At 38.2% G+C, this 22407-nt stretch overlaps 1 protein-coding gene across 9 annotated transcripts in view; it reads right to left on the bottom strand.

Annotated features, from left to right (window-relative positions):
• Positions 1–22407, bottom strand: part of tns1b (tensin 1b) — a 272519-nt gene that overhangs the window by 109622 nt on the left and 140490 nt on the right. The gene's annotated exons all lie outside the window — the stretch shown is intronic.

Below are 22407 nucleotides of genomic sequence, written 5' to 3'. Positions count from 1 at the left end.
ATTAGAAATGTTGCAATTTACTTGGCAATTAACTGAATGTGTATTTTTTAAGTTTAAAGTACTAACATTTGTAAAACTAAAAAGTGAATTAAAGCTAAAGAAGCATTAAAAAAAACTCATTTTTAGTTTTTTTTTTTTTTTTTTAAATGAAAAGTACAAAAAAAAACTTACTAAAACTGAAACTGCAATTAAAATAAAACAAATTAAACTAAAAAATAAAATAAATAAAAGCCAATTTAAAATATTTATACTATAATATAATACTAAAATAAGACTGTCAATCAGTCACAAACAGATCGAAACCTCACTGATTCATGTGTTAGAAACAGGAAAAAACAGGCAAACGAGAGCGCAAACCTCATTTTCACCATTTCATAAACAGGATTGGAAAGTCACTGATGTTTAAAGGTGATTTGCTTTGTCGGAACTCACAATCTGCTGAAGTCCATTATAATAGGATTGCTGCTCAGACCACTGCCACAACTAATATCCCGCCTCCCATGAACAAACGAGCTCTGTGCTTCACAAACAGGATGGCGGACCATAATTTCTGGCACTGCTTCTACAAGAGCATTAAGGAAAAACTGTTTCCAGGCAAAATTGGATCTGAGAAACTGGAGTTGTGCACAAACAGGAAGCCTCCTTGCACTTCACAGCTGTGTCTAAAAGCACAGGCAGTTGCCTAGTCAGTCAATGACTAAACAGACAGCAATTTTGTATGAAGGCACCTCCTAAGGAAGGAGACAGAACTCTGGCACCATGATGTCACGTCTAATGATTCAATTCCAAAGACAAAAATTTCTCAGTAGAAATGGAAAAAGAAAAGCACATTTATGAATCAATTTACTCTTTACACAAACCACAAACAGATTTGGACATGGCTTGTTGTCTTTTTAGCTTCATATACTGTCACAAGTTATATAATATTAAAGGCATTTTTTTGTAAAAATGTAGTCAATCAAATAAAGACCCAAATAACAAGTCAAGTTGGAAATATCATTGCTGATATTACCAGTTCATCACACTACACTTGGAAGGTCAAGTCGAACACATTGCATTGTGGGATACAGTGTTGCATGTGTGCTCAGTTGTAGAGCTGCACGATTAAAACGTAATAAAACAAGTGAAGCATTTATGAGTGAGTCACTGAATCGTTCATTCAAGAGATTTGTTCAAAAACGCTGATTGGTCCAGTAATAAAACAAGTCAGGCATTTATGAGTGAGTCATTGAATCATTCAAGAGATTCATTAAAAAACGTTGATTCATTCAGTAATAAAACAAGTGAAGCATTTATGAGTGAGTCATTAAATCATTCATTCAAGAGATTCATTCAAAATGCTGATTCATCCAGTAATAAAATAACTGAAGCATTTATGAGTGAGTCATTGAATCATTCATTCAAGAGATTTATTCAAAAATGCTGATTCATCCATTCAAGACATTTGCTCAAAAACACTGATTCATCCAGTAATAAAACAAGTGAGGCGTTTATAACTAAGTCATTGAATCATTCATTCAAGAGATTCGTTCAAAAACGCTAATTCATCCATTCATTCAACAGATTCGTTCAAAAACACTGATTCATCCAGTAATAAAACAAGTGAAGCATTTATGAGTCATTAAATCATTCATTCAAACCGATTTTTTTTTTTTTTTTTTCAAATAATTCGTTCAAATTAAACTCTTTTAAATAGACAGCAGCAATTAACATTTTGTAAGAACCTCTAGTAAATTACATTATTTTGTTCAGTTGTCTGTTCAGAATCATGGGAGAATCGCAATCTCTATTTGAAACAAACAAACAAAAAATGTGTTTCTCAGTTTATCCAGAATCGTGCAGCTATACTCTGTTGTATACTAAGGCAATAAGCCAAAAGAGGCCGTGGGTTACAGTGATTTTACCACGGGTGAGCCTGTGACTTGGAACCCACAAACATAATGCTGGTTTATTTCTCACCGGTTGAAGACAAATGTGGTAAATAAATAAAGTCAAGGCAACTTGGGTCAGATTTCACTTGTGTCATTCCAAGGACAACTATTTATGAATTCTCAGAGTTCAAGCGTGTCTTTGCAAAATTTGATTCAGATGAAAGTGAGGAATTTGACATGGTCTGGAAGCCATCGACTCACCATTTGTTTTGACAGCTGAATATATATGTGTGTTCTTTTCAACCATCTGGCATTTGTGTTAAATTTGCTCGGTCCATTTAATTGCTCGTCTTAATGCTGACTGAGCACATCAGGTTTCCCAATGTCAGTTTCACATTTATCAATGACCTTGACTTGTCATTGATAAAGTGTTCATGAAAAAGGTGCTGAGCCTTAACTAACTGAGTTTATAGTTTAACAGGTGTCCTGCACCTAAAGATCACATGTCTTGTATTGGTGGTGTTTGTGAAGGCAAACTTTATTATTAATATTGCTCATATTTAGCAATGGCATATTAAGTCGCAAAAAGCACCCATAACACCCTGGCAACACACTAAAAGCATGGGTAAAGACTTAATGCATTGGTCCGTACCATTCAAATTTTCTTCAGGGAATGTAAAAACAGAGATTAATTCTAGAAAAAAGTCTAGAAAGTCATGCAAAAGTTACTGTTTACAGAGTAACAATGATCAGCCTCATACTTTGTGAACAGGAAGTTTTCTCCTTAATAAGGGACATGAGACTTTAAGCATGACTAGAGCTTCTGTTTGATTTGACTTCCTGCTAAAAGATGTTATTCCAGCTGTGGATGTGGAGCTGTAAAGCACATAAACACTGAAAATCTCTTGTTTTTTTCTCACTACAGGTCTCAGCATATCTAAACACACTCAAAACACAAATGATCAACCACTATAAACAGGAAGACTGATAAGAGTGAAACAACAAATGTAAGCAAGCTGACATCCCACATTTTGGATAAGTTAGACAAACATGGATACACTGTTTTTAGAGCATTTAGTAAAGCTTACAGTTAAAACAGCAGACGGTCTGAAATCACATTGAAATACTGTGGCCAGGTGCATAAACACAGACACTATGTTAAGACTGTGTCTTAAGAACTAATTTGACCAACTAGCAATTACTCAAGGGGTAATTAGTATTATTTTTCTGATCCAAATTAGACCGCTAAAATTAAAGCTACAAAAGTTATTCAGTCAAGAGCAGTGAGTGACTTTCTCTTTGTCTTTTGTTGTTTGATTAACATTAAGAACTCAGACAGAAGCAGCATTATTAGGCTGCTGTCACTTTAAGAGCTGCACGGATCCAATATATTGTTACACGTGCGCTTTCTTTCTCAACTGTTTAGTTCAACTGTTTAGTCCTGTTCAATTGAGACATAATTGACAGTGTTCACATGAATACTCAACAAGAGGGGCATTTTGACATAAATTTGTGTGTATTTGGCCATATAAGCTGTGGAAGAGAACTGAAATTGGGATTGCCAGAGCAAGAGAGCAAGAGCACGCCCATCAACGCGCGTTCGGCTTTACGGAAGTCGTCGGCAGCGCTGCACAGGTCACAGGACTTCACGAAATCAACAATGTCACCAACGAAGTGTGTTTTTGGTTGTGAGGGAAAGATAACCTTGCTTCCCAAAGGACCCAGCATTAAGTGGAGCTGAGAGTTTTGTGCTCACGCATTACATTGATGCGCTCTTGATATTTGTTATTAAAATAACCATAGAAACTGATAGTTGCAATCACTTTTTTATTGGTTAAAATTAATGGAGAATATCTCGTGTTTTCCGTGGCTGCTCCAGCCCTCAGGATCGGCGCTTATGGTTTCATAAACAAGGCCCAGTTCTACGCTGGATTTACAGATCATTTGAAACTGAAAGATGGAGCGGTCACAGCGGTAATGATCCCGGTCATGAGTCGGAACCGTAGGTGCTGAGTAAAACTTCATTAAATGTCTGTTTTGTTGGCAATAGGCGCCTAAGTTCATATAATGTAAACAACATGAACGTAGCGAATTCATAAATTCATTATTCATCATTCACTATACGCTATATTCATCATAGTGATTCAAAAGTTATCCAGGGATAATGCAATGGTGTATTGTGTGTGTTTAAATACATGTGTTTAGCTGACCATTGATAGCTTGCAGACAATCGCTACGCAAAAGCGATTGTCTACGCATGCTCGTCACTCTTTAGCTCCGCTCACACGACACGCCTCCAGATGCTCGGCTGTTTTCGGAAAGACTCGGTACAGCGTATGCATCTTCTATAAATATGATAAAACTAAAGACATTTTGGAGATATGAAGGATGCACTACTTACTCTATAGGTACTCGAGATTAATATGAGATTGGCAGAAACTGTGTGTGATACCCCCCCTTTAAAATCATGCAGTTATTGCAAGCCGTTGCAATATGCATATCGTGATATTTCAATTTCCGATAATATTGTGTAGCTCTATAGTATTTATGAGTTTATATAAATTGAAACTTTAAAGTTTGAAAGTTGTAAAACAGAAAAGTTATGATATGAACTGAAAAATGAATAATGTAAATAAATTGTAGTAAATTATATAGGACTACCTGGCACAAACATTTACACAGTCTTGCATGCAAACCATACACTTCCTTATCTCCAGCCAGACCTAATAAGACCACTGTACCACTCCATAATACTTCAGTGATAAACGGAAATCTCTCCCTAATCTCATTCAGTCTCAGAGCTCTGCTCTAAGCCTTTCTCCAGTCTCCTATCCCAGGCCTGGTCTATCTCCAGACCAGATTCCATCACCTGGCCTAACTCTGCCTGCAGGCACCTGCTGATGACAGCCCGTCCACCTGCTATCCATAACTAACAAACACCTTATGTCTGCACTGAGATCTGGCCCGACCCAGCATGCCTCTGAAGATGCCTGGAATGTTTGAAACAGAGCCCTGATGACTTCTCTTTCGAAGGTCATTCCAGAAGGGCAGCAGAAATAGGGCTGAGTGATACATTTAATATGCTTTTTATTTGCAGTGATATTGTTAGTGATATCAAATTAAACAATATAAATATTAAAGAATAAAACAATATAATGTTTAAACAATGATTGAATTTTCCAAATCAAATTAAAAAGGGGAGCTATAATGCCCCTTTCACAAGATGTAATATAAATATGGTGTCCCCAGAATGTGTCTGTGAAGTTTCAGATCAAAATACCCCACAGATCATTTATTATAGCTTGTAAAAATTGCCCCTATTTGGGTGTGAGCAAAAACACAGCGTTTTTGTGTGTCCCTTTAAATGCAAATGAGCTGCTGCTCCCGGCCCCCTTTCCAGAAGAGGGCGGAGCTTTAACAGCTCGCGCTTCTGTTGCTCAACAACAACAAAGCTGGAGAATCTGAGGATGAGAATGAGGAAAATGAGGATTGTCAGTAACGGTGTTCAGCCTTACATTGTTCAAACCGGAGTCGGACACTGATGGAGAGACTCAGGAAGAAGTTACAACTTTTAGAATGAAACTGGACGTTTCTGAATGGTTAATGGATAAATATATGTAGTTGCTGTGGAGTTGATTCAACTCATCGACTAGCATGTGCCGTCATGTTAATCTTTTGTGCAAATCCAGTGTTGAATTGACCCTCGTTTGTGAAGCAGTCCGGTGTAAAATGACGGCATGGTAACAACACTCTACTACAACAACTCTTCCTCTTCTCTAAAGCAGCCCAACATGACTTCACCCCTTTTGTTGTGTGTTCTCGGGGGCAGGGTTTATGTAAATTTTAGGGTTAGTGATGTCACTAACCAGGGAAGAGGCTCGTTGTAGTCCCTACCAGCTGTTTGTTGTAGTCCTTAAACAGAGAATTCTTTAAAGAAAATATCTCCCTTTGCATTGAACTTTGAGCATCGTAACTTTGCAGATGTTGTTTATGCTCAAACAGCAACATTACACACTAACTAAAGTTAAAAAAGTGAAATCATAATCAACCACCCCTTTAAATTTAATTGTCTAAAATGTATGTCAAATTTATGGTTTCTATGATTGAAAAAAAAAAAAAAAAAAAACTTTTCAGAGCAAAGTATGTAACAAACAATGCCAAAATATATACCAAAGGCTGAAAATTGTTGAGATATTATTTTTTAAGCTTTATCGCCCAGTCCTACACAAAAGCACTGACCCTAATCCTATGACACGGGTCAGACGAGGACATTAAGATTGGATAGAAATCCTGAAGGAGCCCGTCTGAAAGCAAGAAAGCAAGAAAACAGGTGGCTCGACTGTCAAAAGACAGCTTAATAATGTTTGGTAACAATTAGCACGATACAGACACCAAACAATAACACTCTTTAGTGGGACGTCATCACATCACATAATGAAACTGATGAACATGCAACCCCTTGATCCTCATGTGTCAAAACAAGCACCCTGAGAGCTGGATTCATCATATGGGCAACAGAAGTGGGTTGTTGCTGGTATTTACATCATGGTTTAGTCGTTGAGTCATGTAAATCATTCTGACACATCCAGAGGCGGTCTACCCCGAGCGTAACCTCTGGTTAATGGTTCATGCCAGGCCTCTTAAACCACAGCAAGGGTACAGGTGAACATACAAAAGGTGATAACCGCAGGTCTACTGGTGGGCAACCGCAACGCTGAAAATAGCCCTGACAATCATCCTGTGGTTATCCAAGAAGGTGAGTAAGCCTTTAAAAACCAAAGACAAACTTAGACATGACAGGTTGGTACAATATTCACCTGCAAGGAAAGAAATAACATCTGCTATTGGATGAATATCCCGAAACCTAATAAGAACAGGTCCAGATTGAGTTTACCCTAAAAGCAAAGGAAAAACCTAAGGAATTATATAAAAAGATATAGAATTATATGATTGTTTTGCATTTTTGCAACAGAGAAAAAATTATGTTTAAAACCGCAATCAGAAGGTTTCAGAGTTCTCTTAAACTTTCATTTGATTTGCAAACTACATCAATTACAACTTAAAAAGGACAATGCATTCAAATTCTAGAACTAGGAATCAAATAAAGCTAAATCATTCCAATGGTTGTGTTCACCAACAAGAATTTCAGATGTTTTTTTTTTTGTTTTTTTTTTCTTGTATGGGTGCCGTACTTTTTTCTCATGTCTTTAGGATGGCTATTCAGCTGTGTGGGATCAGGAGGCTTCTGGGGCAGAGAGGGGGAAAAAGCACACAAAAAAAGTCCAAACTTCTCGGCTGGCATGTCGGAAATGCAAAGCCTCAGTCAGTGCGCTTTTCTGTGTGGAAAAGAAAGAGAAACAAAGCAAGCGAGGGAGCGAGACAGAAAGGGGAGTGGATGTGTGTTGATAACACTGGAGTGTACAAATTAATATTATATAATGAGTGGTAATTGTGTTGTTGCATTCTTCGCATGCTTGCATTAACAAGATTAAACCGAGACCTGTTGCATTCAGACAGCAGCCTGCGTCACGTGTGCTGGAGCTCCGCCGCTCTCACCACAACCTTCTTTAACTCTTTACCCGCCAGCGTTTTTTAAAAGTTGCCAGCCACCGCCAACATGTTTGATCATTTTCCCCAAATTTTCATGGCCCCCAGAATGTTTTGTTTTATGAATATCTGAACAAGTAATATATCAAAAGAAAGAACAGAGCCTCTGTTTTTAAACAAACAAACTAAATGTTTTATTCTAGCTTCATGCATTCTTTTTTTATCAACACTTTAATGTAGCTAAGTTTCATTAAAAAAGCAACATTTTGAACATTGCTGTTACGTGACGTAGTGGTGTCCGACTAGGGTCGAGATGTGGGGTGATGACATCGTCGTTTCACAAAATATACGGATTGGAAGGGTGTCGTTTTCAGATGTGTCCACTCTGGGACCCGGATTCAAAAAAATAGCAGTTTCAGGCTCCCAAAACGCCGGATCTGTCTGGACGAAATGCCTATACGATACAAAATTTATGCATATACAGCTAAACGCCAGCTCTGTGTGGATGGGCTCTTCAAGGTACATAAGCAACGCTTTTATCGCTTGTTTCTGCTCTTTCTTCTTTCTTTCTGTTTTTTTTTTTTTTAACCTGTGTTTTGATTCATTCTCTACTCTTTCAGAAGTTGCGTAATAGCGCCCCCTACCATATAACAGTTAAAACACGGAAAGCCGGAAAATTCCGTCAATGTCATGTGCGAGTAAACTGTCCTCTCATTGGTCAGAGTGCACCTGTTTTTGTTCGGAGATTCCACTCATATCGGTCATCCTTCAGAATGGATATACAACAGCTTTGCAGGCTTAAGGCTGATTTATACTTCTGCGTCGAGTGTACGCCGTAGCTACGGCGTAGGCTGTGTGTAGCACGCGTAGCCTACGACGTAGCCTGACGTGCACCTCTTCAAAAATGTAACAACGCGTCAATTCTATGCGGACCGCAAGCGCTGTGATTGGTCTGCTAGAACTCCTCCCTCAGGTCAAAAAACTGTTGCGGAGCAATCGGAGAAGAGCGAGTGTTTTCAACTTTCATATGAATGAAAAAACACTTTGTTTCAGGAGACACATTCAGTCAAACTGCAACAAAAGTCGTTACCTATTTGCCGCTTCTATTTGTAAGCTTCTCTGACAACGTACATGACAAGCTGCTTCTTCTTCGGCTTTTGCCTTGATCCTCATCATGACCGCGGAAACTGCCTCCTAGTGGTCTGCATGCACGTCGACGCGAACGCAGAAGTATAAATGAAAACAGACGCATAGCCTACGGCGCAGAGGCTCCGGCGTAGGTCCGACGCAGAAGTATAAATCAGCCTTTATTGTGGCTTTCTTTGTCGCTCTACATTTTGAGGCTTTATTGGCTTCACTGGTATTTTTAGGTGTTTTGGAAAGTTGTTCTGAAATATGTTCATCCAACCAAATTTCAATTAGGCATTTTACTTCATCTTTGCTCCAGGTTAACCCATGATTGATTAGACATTGTGATTCAGCCTGGTTCATGGTTCCATTGGGTCAGATTGCTTACTCACCACAAGTGAACCACTCCAGAGTTCGTTTTCAAACGGGCTGAGACCACCTCGTTCAGGCATTCTCGGATCCATTTTGCCATGTACATATATCCCTAGATGTACCAAACTGAGGGAGAAAACGTCCCATGCAGGTTCCGAATCAAATGCTCCAAACGAGCCAGGTGTGAAAACGTATATTTTCCTTATTTTCTTTCTTCCATGAAACACAAAAGAAGATGCTACAGTGACCATGGCTGTCAAGCTCCAAAAGGACATACCATTCCCAGTCTGCTATTCCATTAGGAACAGAGCAAAATTCAATTTGTTCATGATGCAAATTTCATTTTTGGCTGAAACTATTCCGCCGAAATCAAGTTTAGGAAAAGAAATTGTAGTTGTGGTGGATGGAAACCACACTCACCCATGCTTAAAAACTTAAAAACACTTGGTTAAACACAGCATTTTCCACAAGCTCCTTCATGTGTATCCAAAATGATGGAATATTGGCATTTGGCACCAAAGAAGCACAGAAAGGGAGAGATACTTGCTTGACTAAGGAGGCTTGATGTGGTATAATGTATTTCAAGACCAAATTTTCAAGAGCAAATGGATTTCCATAACTTTGGTGATGATTACTGAATAATGACTTTTTCTAAATAATCATCATCACCACCACCACATAATTTCAAAAGTAATTTTTAAACCTGAGCATAACTACAAAAATATATTCACTATGGAAATTTTCAGGGCTGGAAAGTAATCCCCTGATATTTCCAGGTTTTCCTTGACCCTGGACACAATATTGAGTGGAACAGGGTTCATCGGGAAAAATGTAAGCAGAGACTTTATTAAACACCTGAATTGGATCTTGAAAGTTATTTTAGAGGTTCAGGACAAGTTTACAGATTTTACATTTTTATTTTTAAAAAAAAGGGTAAAAGAGGTAACTTCATGTTAACTTTAAAGTCTGCACACATACACTATTCACTTAAATGTTTAGAACAGCAACAGCACAAACCTCAGAGTAGCTAATATTAAGCCATAATGTATTGTTTGTTTACAATTCACCAGCTTTGCCATGCCATTGAGGAATGATATAATCGGCGACTCATTTCCTCAAAAAAAAAAAAAAAACAGAAAAAAAACAAGGACTACTGAGCCAAAGCGAAAGGTTAATCTCCAATCACGAGAGACTTATAACTAAGGGCAATTACTGAAACTCAATCCTGCTCTAAAACAGTGAGAAGCAGTTACAACACTGTCAGGAAAACTGCTCCATGTAATTCCACACATAAAACACGATCTCAATATGATCTACAGCATGAACTGGGATTGTTGACCTTCTAGAGAATGAGCTGGTTGTTTGCTATCAGTGAAACACGGCAGGTTTAAACAGGCCAGAGCCATCTGCATCTAACACACAAGATATGATGAGTTATTGGCCAGAGAAACTCTCCTTTACAAGCAGGTGAGGAGGAGTCCCGAGTCATTCCACCTTACAGCTGTCCAGATGAGTTATCCTCACCTCTCGTGCTTCAACGAAAAACACTGAGATTGATATATTTCTCTATTACACGCACAGATACTGATCCACATAAACTGATCCAAAAACTACAATTAGGGTTTTACTTAGGGACTTATCAAACAAGCAAAGTTTTACATCATTTTAATAAGGATTATTTTATTAAATCCACATTAGGTTTGCAGACAACATGAAACGGCTTTCGCAACTTGCATTACTTCTATATTCAGACACATAAAAAAAAAATAAAAAAAAATAGGATACAACTTTATTATATCCACACTGACTGACTGAATCAAGGGGGAAAAAAGCCATTAAATACCAGAACAGAGCCATTAGATAGCATAGATTGAAAAAATAAGGAATTTCCAACATCAGGTGAATAGGAAAGAAATTTTAGAGGCAGAGCCAGTTATGACATTTTGATGAAAAAATATGAAGACAAACATGTTTTCCTTTAGAATAATGTGCACTGATGAATCTTACAGATTAAGACTAGGAATGTGTAGATAAAAGTAAGGTTCATTTTTACATAACTTTGAGGCACCTTTAACCCTTAAAGGCCTCATATTATACGATAAAAGCAATTAGTATATAATGAAAATATACTATAACTTTCAACTTTCTCCCCATTCCAAACTGACTATTCATTGAATCTATGAATTTGCAGACTCATTATTTTAAAAAATAATAAATAAAATAAAATAAAATAAAATGGAGCAAAACCTTTATCTCTGAGTCTTAAAAACAATAGGAAAACAAAAGAAGTCCTAAAGTTCAGAGAGGCTACAAAATGGTCATGAAAAACTAAATTATGGCTGTTTTTTGGCAAATGCCTGGGTTTTAGCCCTGTGTTTAGTGCTGCGTGATGTTGCATATCAGCAGAACGGTGGGGCCGGGTGCTGGGTTTCCTGCCTTTATTTCGCTGCCCGGCCCATAAATCAAATGCAAAAGCAAACAAGCCGCTCTGTGCCAGCAACCCCTGAAACAGGCCTGCTTTCTATAAACATTCCACAGGGAGACCGAGCCCTGATAAGACCTCCACATACTCCTGAAGATCATGAACCCCGCCTCCACTTCCCATCAGCACCGCATACGACCATCAAAATATTTCACATCGTGCTCAGCGGCTCTGGGAGGAACAAACTCACTGGTTCTCCACCACTGGAATTTCCTCATGAACATACACAATCTCTAAACCCGACCGGAACGACAGATAAGAACAGATCTGCTCCAGCCCACAATTCAATGTTCACCGCATGTATATAGACTTTAATAACTTTCTTTGCTGGAAATATATATATCTTTATCTTTGCAACTACATTCCATCTTATTCTACTAACCTGAACCTTAACACCACTCTAATGAGAGTTAGTCGACATGTAGTTGCAAAGTCACTTATAGTTAGTAGAATGTAAAGTGCACCATTGAAATAAAGTGTAACCCATGTTAAAAACAGAACGAAGCACAACTTAAAGGGGGAGTATCACACACAGTTTCTGCCAATCTCATGTTAATCTTGAGTACATATAGAGTAACAATGCATCCTTCATATCTCCGAAAAGTCTTTAGTTTTATCATATTCATAAAAGATAGATACGCTAAACCGAGTCTTTCCAAAAAAAGCTGAGCTCCTGGAGGCGTGCCTGCCGTCAGTGCCGTGGGCGGAGCTAAAGAGTCACGAGCGCACGCAGCTTTTACGTAGAGATCGTCTGCTAGCTGCAACATCATTATAAATACAAAGGGAACAAAAACGTTCAAGGTGTTTACATTATATGCACTTGCGCCGATTGCTAACAAAACACAGACATCTGATGCAGCTTTACTCACCGCTTGCGATCTGCAAATCCAGCGCCGAACTGGGACTTGTTTACAAAGTATTCATCACCGAAATCCCGGGAACAAACAAACACATGCACAACTCAGTTGCTGCCCCGGAAAAACAAATTTCATCCACTGTTCCCTTGACGCTTGGTTCTTTGGGAAACTGAAAAAGGTAATCTTTCCCCTCACAAACCAAAAACACACTCCTTCGGTGACAGGAGCTGTGTCTCATTTCGGAGGCTGCGTCCTTCGGAGATCGCATTTGATGGCTGAATACTTCATCTAGGATGTCATATTTAAGAAAAGTAATCGTAATAAAATTGACTGATATTCATTGTGAGGAGTAAAATACTGTAATTTCTTTCTTACGTTGCAATCTAACGGTTATTTTTCTTAAATGAGACTGCCTCGATGATGTACGCAGCCTTCAAAGGGTGCAGCCCCTGAATTGGGACACAGCCACTGTTGAAAAATCTCTCGGCTTCTGTATCCTGAACGAAGCACGTTGATGGGCGTGCTCTTGCTCTTGTTCTGGGTGATGTGTGTGTGTGCGCTTATCAGGGAAAAGTGCCAATACAAGGAATTCCGCTCTCTTTTGACGTCATACAGGCCATTCTCGAAAAAAACTCTCCGAAACCCGGTCCGAAACCGGAAGTAGTGTATTTGGGACAGAAATACTCCTTCACACATCCAACTCGTGTTTTGAAACTTTGGCCATGTTTAGCATGAGAATGCAACTCTTTAACAGTGTAAATAAGTCAGGATGCATGAAATAGCATTACACCTCCCCCCTTTAATGGAACAGAACATCTCTAAAAGTTGAACTTAATTCAACGCACAAGAAGCTATACAGCCAAAAACATCCATCTGACGCATATACTTCAAGATAAGCAAATAAAATACACCATTAGTCATCAACTTTAGCAAAATATATAAATCTGTCATAGTTCATTCAACTCTTATGCACTCAGAGAGAGCGTGCGTTTTAAGGTCAGTTGGTCCACGGTGACATCACAATCATGGCAGGATATGAAGAATAGAAACACATCAGACTGGAGGACTGGCATGTTATAGTAATTACTGGGGACAATACTCCATGCAAGCCACAAAGCTGAACCTCGAAGCTGAAAAGAGCCTCAAACGGGAGCATGAGCGTCCATGTTTCCTACTATCCCATGTCTCCAACAGCGGTGGTGGGTTTCTAAAACCTGTTTTTGTGACAAAAAGAGCCACATGATTGCACTGAAATTTTAAAATGCGGCAATCATTAAGTCACCATCCAGACATATTTCTGGCTGAACTTGCCACACTGGTACATGCGCACACCACAGACCCTCATCCGTACAGGGTTTGGTCAGATTGATTTGGCTCGATTACTAAATCCAGTGGTCAACTGCTGCCGACTTTCCAATCAGACAAACACCACAATCTAGAATCAGTTGAATGCTCGCTGCAGAATGAACAAGGCGACATTTGGCTCACTCAGAATCTGTAGACTTTTATCATGTTTTCTGCACTGATTTTTGCAGAAAATCAATGGAAATCTCTGTTAAACAGAGCCAGAGTACTATATTCCTATTAGCAGCTGAAAGTATCATCAAATTAACCAAGATATTTAATAAACGAACATGGATGGGGTCAGAGAAGTATACAAACTAGTGAATGACGGCCCTTCCAAATATGCAGAGTTCTGCGGAGCAAATTCCATGTGACTGCTGATTAGTGGCTCCCAATGTCCCTTCCAAAAACCCTATCGGTTTATCAAGCACAAAGAATGTCCCATTAATACACGTAATTATGGTTTGTCTGAACGATTCTGTTTAATATCACATGGTCTGGAAATTTAATAGTAATTAAATAAATTATAGCCACTTAACATTATAGTTACTCATAACGGCTTTTGAGTTTTTAAATCACTGCAACCTCTTTTAACCGGAATAGAAGCACCAGTGTGTGAAAGTGGCCCAAAGGCAGGATGTTTTAACTAATTCTGCCCCAAATGACTTCCTGTGGGCCTCTTAGCAGGTCTACAGAGTGCCAACTCTGCTAAAGCTGCTTTGAAAAGTGATCTCCACCCATCTGAGAGCCCCTCAACCACTGTCCTTTCTCTCTGAATGCCTGCTTAATACATTACACAACTAAATGGACGACAGTAACACTGGCGTAATTTCAATCCAACCTCATTCCAAGCGGCCAATTCATTAGAGCAACAGAATACAAGCCAAAGATGCCATTACTGTAAACCCTTTACGGCCAAGATCAGTAATGTAATAGCAGGTGCCAAATCATCTGGCATCAGAAACAGCTTACAGTTTACTACATTTCACTAACTTATTATTTTTACTTTTATTGAAGTGATGAAACTGCACATATATTTTTGAGGTTGTGGATAATTGTCCTGGCATACATACATACATACAGTATATATATTATGTCAGGGTGCGGGTGGATTTCAGCAGTGGCGTGTAACGCAGTCACTCCTACTTGCCACTTTGGCGGGTTGAATTATATATGTAATATAAAGGCATCTGAAGTGCAATGTGGTGTCAAAAATATAGATTTTCCAATACATATCGATACAGAAATATCTGAAACACTTCTAATACTCTTTTTCTGCAGAATAGACACACAATACCAGCTGCGGTTTCTCACGCTCTCATCTCTCCGACAGCGAGAGATGAAGCCAAACCCGCCTCCCCTCACTCACTAGTTTCAATTGTTCCAGATGAATAATATTGTTGGTGTTACAGGGCTTGAATTTCGGTGTGGGATTGCGTGCATTGCGCATAATTTTACTCATTCCCGCAGATTTTGTGCTCACATTTAAAGTGCACGCACATAAATCCACCTCTCAGTACCAAATTGAGTTCTTTTTCGCTGCTTATTGCGCTTAAACAGTCAAATACACAGAAAATAATGTCAAAATGCTGGTCCTGGCAAGTATTCATGTAAACACAGTCAGTTATGTTTTAGGTGAATGTAAACAGTTGAGAAAAAAAACGCATGTGTAACAGTATAATGGATCCATGCATCAGGTCTTAAAGTGACAGTAGCCTAATATACCTGCTGCCAAATTGTGAGATTATATTAAAAATATCTATATGGCAGTTTTTCCCCATGGTATCGATGTCGAAATTGTGGCCAGTGAAAATGCTGTGTGGCTAGTAAATTTGGAAAATAACTAGCCACAGTGGCTGGTGACCAAAAAAGTTAATGTCAAGCCCTGTATATATGACAAATTATATCGCCTCATTGACTAATATGTTTTGTTAACTTGGCTATTACTAGTTACTACTACTTAAAACATTGCAAACACAAATAAAACCCAATTTATCTGAATTGTCACAGACAAACTGACTTATTTGTATTGAAAGTGAAGATTTCGGTCTTTCTGATACATCTTTGTCATCTGCAGCTGGTTGCAACGAACTCCTTAGGTTAGGAAAACCTTTAGTGATTATTCGTTTATGATGGGATTTCTTATCTTAAGTGGCTTGTTGCAACCGGCCGTGTACTTTCCGACTCATGTGATCCCAATCTTCATGACGGGTGCTCCATCAGCCCCAGCGTGCTGAACGTGCCACCCGCCAACCTGCAGTGATAAACAACCCAAGCAAGCGGCGGCGCTTTGTTTCCGCAGAGCGAACGCATTCATCCGTTTAAACTGCAGCAGGCTGTGAAGATGCTGCAGGGGTCTTAAATCAACCCCCTCTCGACAGTCCCAGAGCCTCAGCTTCTACGCAGGAATGCCGTGGCGCGTGTTTCTGCCTCCGTCAGCATCTCCTCCCAACCTTCGCAGCCTCCAACCATTTGGCGGAGACAGACTTCAACTTGCTAATGCCTGAAAACCTCTTAAAGATCGCTGCTAATTTGCTGTGACCTTGTGAAACGCTGGGCCCCAATCAAAACAACCCCATGTTTGTTACATTTTGGCTATCTTGTCAGATTTCATGTTCGCTGGCACTCTAATTTAACAACCCTGGAGAATGTGGACATCTTGAATGCATTTGCTCTGGTGCCGTTCGAAAACAGTGGCTCTTTTAACATGGCAGTCAACAAGGATTACGGGGAAGTCTATCTGTCTCAAGATCATAAAGCGGGAATGGAAAAGTATCTAGGTGTATGTGATGGTAGGATAACATAGACATGATCAGGCCCAGACTGAATTTTCCCAGACATTTTGGGGCAAAATGAATGTCAAGAGATTCTTAAATGGAGTTGTAATGTAATAAAATTAGCCAAAATATATATTGAACAGACATACAAACAAGGCCCTGAGAGAATGCAGTGTTCTGTGAATGATGAAGAATTTTGCTTTTTACTTTTTTTAAGTAAAAATTCTATTCATAAATTACAAATATTTATACATAAACACATGCAAAAGTTTAGGGTTATTAATACTTTAATTCATCAATGATGCATTAAACTGCATTAGACTTTCAAATTGTTACAAAAAATTATATTTCAAATAAATGTTGGGTAACACTTTAGTTTAGTGCCGTAGTTGCGCGTTACTACTTGTACTTACTATAGTAATAACGGTAAATTATGCGTAATTACAAGTAACTAACCCTAAACCAAACCCTAACCCTATAGTAAGTATATGTAGTTAATTAATATTACTCAGTACTTATTTAAATAATTACAATGTAACTACGTCACTTTAAAATAAAGTCTAACTAAATGTTAAATGCTAATTAATGAAAGCATCCTGAAAAAATGTTTCCACAAAAAATATTAGGCAGCACAACTGTTTAATTGATAATAATATTCATATAAATAAATCATAAATGTTTCTTGAGCAGCAAATCAGCATATTAGAATGATTTCTGAAGGATCATGTGACACTGAAGACTGGAGTAATGATGCTGAAAATTCAGCTTTGATCACAGGAATAAATTACAGTTTAAAATATATTAAAATAGAAAAATAAAAAAATATTTTAAATTGTAATAATATTTCACACGATTACTGTTTTACTGTATTTTTAAATCAAATAAATGGTGAGCATAAGAGACTTCTTTCAAAGACATTTTAAAAATTGTACGGACCCCAAACTTTTGAACAATAGTGTGTGTTCATCTCAGCCACTTTTGCTATACAATTAGAGAGTATTTTTCAAGTGCTGTTAAGCTTGTTTACATTCTTGTGCCGTGTTTTAGCTCCCGTCGCATCACACCTGGAGATCTTTCCCACAAATTCATACCGTGACAAAACAAAACTTTTTTTCAGGATTGATGGGAATTCTTTTTTTTTTTTTTTTTTTTTAGAAATTCAGATATCTTATCAAGGGAGAACTAACACTTATTTCCACATAACATACTATTTACATTGTTTGTGACAACCCTTCTTGTGAGATACTGCAAATATGTGAGTTATGACCAGACTCGTGTGGAATCTGCACTCAACAGATCAGCAGATTTTCACACTTTAGTGTGTTTGCTCAATCATTACATCATTACATTTTATTTATATCGACCATCCTGCACTTTAGATTAACCACTGACGTAGCAGATTCCACACGAGTCTGGTCATAACTCAAACATCTGCTGTACACCTCAATCCTGAACAAAAATAAAAAAATTGTTTTGTCACGGTATGAATTTGTGGTAAAGATCTCCAGGTAAGATCGACGGGAGCTGAAACATGGCACAAGAATGTAAACAAGCTTAACAGAACTCGAAAAATACTCTCAAATTTACGAGCGAGTTATAAGTCCTATCATTTGCCTCCACAGCTGTAATTTCCGTTTATGCATGTTGCGAATGCTTTTTAACAAGCCCACATGCACAAACCAAACTGATCTTTTGCATAATTTGCTGGTATATTTGGACACGCACACTGAATGCAGCTTTTCTAGGAGGAATACTGAGGATCGTGTGTTGATCTCAGCGTTTGACGGCTGGCCAAACTCTCTAACGGCAGAGATGCTGATTTATTTATCTGGTGGAATCCAAGGCGACACTAAATACATCTTCCATCCATGAGATCAAATGATCCTTGAACTTCAATCACAGTCCGTTTTTTAAACGCACATTTATCACATTGAATTCCACACCGGACAGTGTTAAAGTGCTGTGGATCTGGATTCATCTGCCTCGCTATGCGTAAGTGGGAAATGTTGGAACTGCAGTTACAGAGGAGCTGGAGGAGCCTCTAAATCACAGCCAAAGCCAACAGGAGGAATGCTGAAGAAAACTGCTCCGAGCTTAACCAAGCTGCTAGTATCTCTTTCGACTATGATTACCTGGAGATCAAACGTAGACTTTAAAGTAAGAGAAATCTTTTTTTTTTTTTTTTTTTTGGCAAGTCTGGTTAATATTTAATTAATTATATAATTATATTATAATTATATAATATAATTACTATAAAAAGCAGCCAGCAAGGGTGTCTTCACACTTGTAGTTTGTTTCTCTTTCAAAACCATTATTACAATAAACAACCATAAAGTGTTTGTTTACACTTTTAGTTCGCTTCTCTTTCAAAACCATTATTACTATAAAAATCAACCATTAAAGGATTAGTTCACTTTCAAATGAAAATTACCCCAAGCCATCCTAGGTGTTTATGACTTTCTTCTTTCTGATGAACACAATATTAATAAATATCCTTACGCATCCGAGCTTTATGATGGCAGTGAACGGGATCAAAGAGTATGAGCTGAAGAAAGTGTCTCCATCCATCATAAACGAACTCCACACGGCTCTGGAAGGTTGATAAAGGCCTTCTAAAGTGAAGCGATGCATTTGTGTAAAAAAAAAAAATCCATATTTAACAAGTTATGAAGTAAAATATTTAGCTACCGCCAGACTTCTGTTTTTAAGTTACGAAGAAAGTGTAAACTGGCGTCGCATCAGTTACACTTTTTCCGTAAGCTGAATAGGGAAGGCGTAGGACGTATCATAAGCTTTTTGAACTGCTGGAGTTTTACACTTTCTTCGTAAGTAGAATAGAGAAGTAGAATTACTTCACAACTTGTTAAATGGGTCTTGGTTCACTTGTTTGGGTTCAGATGGCAGCGGTCACACTTATTCAAATGAACAGCACTAACAGAGCAATCGCACCAGAGGTCTTTTTGATCGAACCAAACCTGCCAAGTGTGAACACACCCAAACATACCAATAACTAAGCCAAGACAAGTCTTTTTGCATTTTCTAAGCAGAATTCTCAAATTAAAGTGAAAGTGACGTGATGTGTAGAAAGTATAGAGTCCCATACTCAGAATTTGTGCTCTGCATTTCACCCATCCAAGTGAACACACACAGCAGTGAGTATTGAACACACACACACACACACCATGAACCACACACCCTGAGCAGTGGGCAGACATTTTTTTGCTGCACCACCCGGGGAATGATTGGGGGTTAGGTGCCTTGTTCAAGGGGTAATAAGAGTGGAAGAGAGCGCTTTTCATTCACTCCCCACACTTACATTTCCTGCCGGTACTGAGACTCGAACACGCGATTTTCGGGTTACAAGTCCGACTCTCTAACCGTTAGGCCACAACTGCCCAAATGAAATGTTAATTAGTAATTAGAAATAGTGGTTCACTTCCATGAATTAAGATGGATCACTTCCACATACAAAAGTATGGGGTCTAAGATTTGAATTAAATTCTAAACTGTGCCAGAGTTCTGTACCAAAAGCTCTAGTGTAAAGCACCATTACTGGTAAGCATAATCAACTAACTTCATTGAAAATCATATAAGAAAATAATACATTTAGAGGGCATATGATATGTACAACTTTGTGAATGAGGGGGGCTCAAGTTCTGCAGAGATTTCTGTGGAGTTTTGCTGATGCAGATTCAGTGTGGGCCTGTCAATACGTCTCAGTTTCTCACAGGAAGAAAAAGAAACTTTCTCTTAAAAACAGCCTTGAACATCAAACGGGGTTGGCAGTGATCAGACAGCTTAGTGGAGGACTGACAAAATGGTCAATTAATTAGCCCCGTTGAGTGACCGCAAATCTCCTTCTTTCATATCCGAGGCATCACAGGTTCTTAAGCTCCATCAGCTGATAGTTTTACTGGCATTTCAACATGCAATGAAACCTGCATGAAGCTCACATACAACATCAAATACAGTAGGTTTCTAATTCAGAAGATGATCATCAAGAGCTTCCTAATGATTAACTGAAGGGTTATGCACTTTGACATTTCTTCTAAAGCATTCTGGCTATCAAAAATTAACATTCTGGGGACTGATAATGGAGAAGAATATGCAAAAACTGGAGTCTGGGGAATATAAAACGCATTTGTTATGAGGGATGCAGTCATGAGAAAATGAGACCATCAATTTCCCCCTTTCGCTATCTCTAGATAATGATAAATACATTCAATGTGTTCACAACAGCATTATTTCTTTTTCCCCTCAATTTGAGCCAAATTAGTCCAAATTGCATCTGCAAATGTGCCAAAAACACAACGTGTGCATTCTTTCCCACGGTTGAGGTAGAATGGACGAAAGGGGAACAAACAGAACTATAAATGTTGCATGGGTGTGCACAGATGGCATAATGACGCTTTATAGCACTAGATCGTCATCAGTCTTTTGCCAACTGAGAATTTGCAATAACTGCGAGGTATACAAGTACTTGTGTTTCAAACATTGAAAAGCCAAAGTTTATCTAACCGTAGACGCCATAAACACATTAGTTGAGTTGCAGTATCATAAATAACCAGCACTAAAGAGTCTGGTGTTTGACATTTAAGGTCACAACTGCCTGTCCTGACCTAAGGGTCATCAGGTTATGTCTGGTCAAGGGAGAAAAATCTGTGTTTGAGCAAGAGTGAATCTCACTAAAACATGTCCAGGTCACTAAAATGGGGAAAAATATATATTTTGCATAAAGAAAATACATTTTTCAAGACAGTTTCCGTACTGTATTATTTTCATGATGATTATAAACATTTACCACTCAAATTGTCATTACCGCAATGTGTGCAGATGTTTTACTCTTGTTTTTTAACCCTTATATCCTTATAGATTCTAAATACTGTACAACAATCCATTACTATATTACATTAAAAAAAAAAAAAAAAACTTTTTTGTTTGTCAAGCACAATTTAAAGGTAGTCCACCTGATGTATAAATAAATAAAATACCTTAACATTAGTAATGTTAAATAAAATAAAATAAAAATATTTTTTCTATTGATTTTGGGGTGAAATATGACCAGAACATGTTCCTGACAGATTCAGTAAGATGCGCATCTACAGAAGAGAAAGCCACACGCCGTGGTGCTGGTCTGTGCCACAGGGGGACGGCTATTGTTCAGAATTTAACAGCAGCTTTGTCATCCTGTCAGCCGCATTTGTTACAGCAAAAATGGAAGCTCTGAAAACATGCCACTCAGAGACCCCAATCAAAGCTGAGAGTCCTCACTGTGAGACCACAATGACACCTACACCAGACCACTCCAGGCCTGAGACTCACTCAAACAACACCGACAACAAACTGAGCTATTATTATTCAAATCTGACAGTTCCGACTCTAAAATCTAAGCCATGTTCAAAGCGATTCTAAAATGCATTCTATATTGATGCACCAAGTTGCTTTCATTTGGCAACCATAAGCAGCCTACAATTAGGCTAAATCAACTCAAGTCACATGTATTTATATAGCGCTTTATACAATACAGATTGTTTCGTGTTGTAAAATTCATCAATTATGAAAACAAATTAAATTTCAGCTTTAAAGCAGGTATACAAGAAGATAATAATGTCATTATTCAGCTCAGTGTTGTTTCAATTCATTTCAATAACTTTGCCAATGTCGCAAAGTTCATCAGTTATGAAACAAGTTTAATTTAGCTATAAGCAGATAGAGTCATTATATTTAGCTCAAGTCAGTTCAATGTTAATTTAATGCTATCCAACTCATTTCGGTTCAAATTTTGAAGGCTAAGGTTAGGCTTTGGTTAGAATCGGTAAGGTTAGAATTTGTAAGACGTTGTGTACAAATTCAGATTTAATGTCTTTAGATGCATTGCGCTTAGTATGATGCCACTGAAGCCAAAACATCATTACATCATTTGAAGGATAAATGACATTTAAAAGCTACAGTGAAGGGGAAGTTTTTCATTCAGTAACTTAAATTTCATTCTGTTCTTCACACAAAGCTATGGATGAGTTCAGAAGACT

Source organism: Ctenopharyngodon idella, chromosome 9 (genome assembly GCF_019924925.1).
Source record: "Ctenopharyngodon idella isolate HZGC_01 chromosome 9, HZGC01, whole genome shotgun sequence".
Lineage (NCBI taxonomy): Eukaryota > Metazoa > Chordata > Actinopteri > Cypriniformes > Xenocyprididae > Ctenopharyngodon > Ctenopharyngodon idella.
Note: the sequence above shows the minus strand (reverse complement) of the source record. Positions and strands in the feature narration are given on the sequence as shown.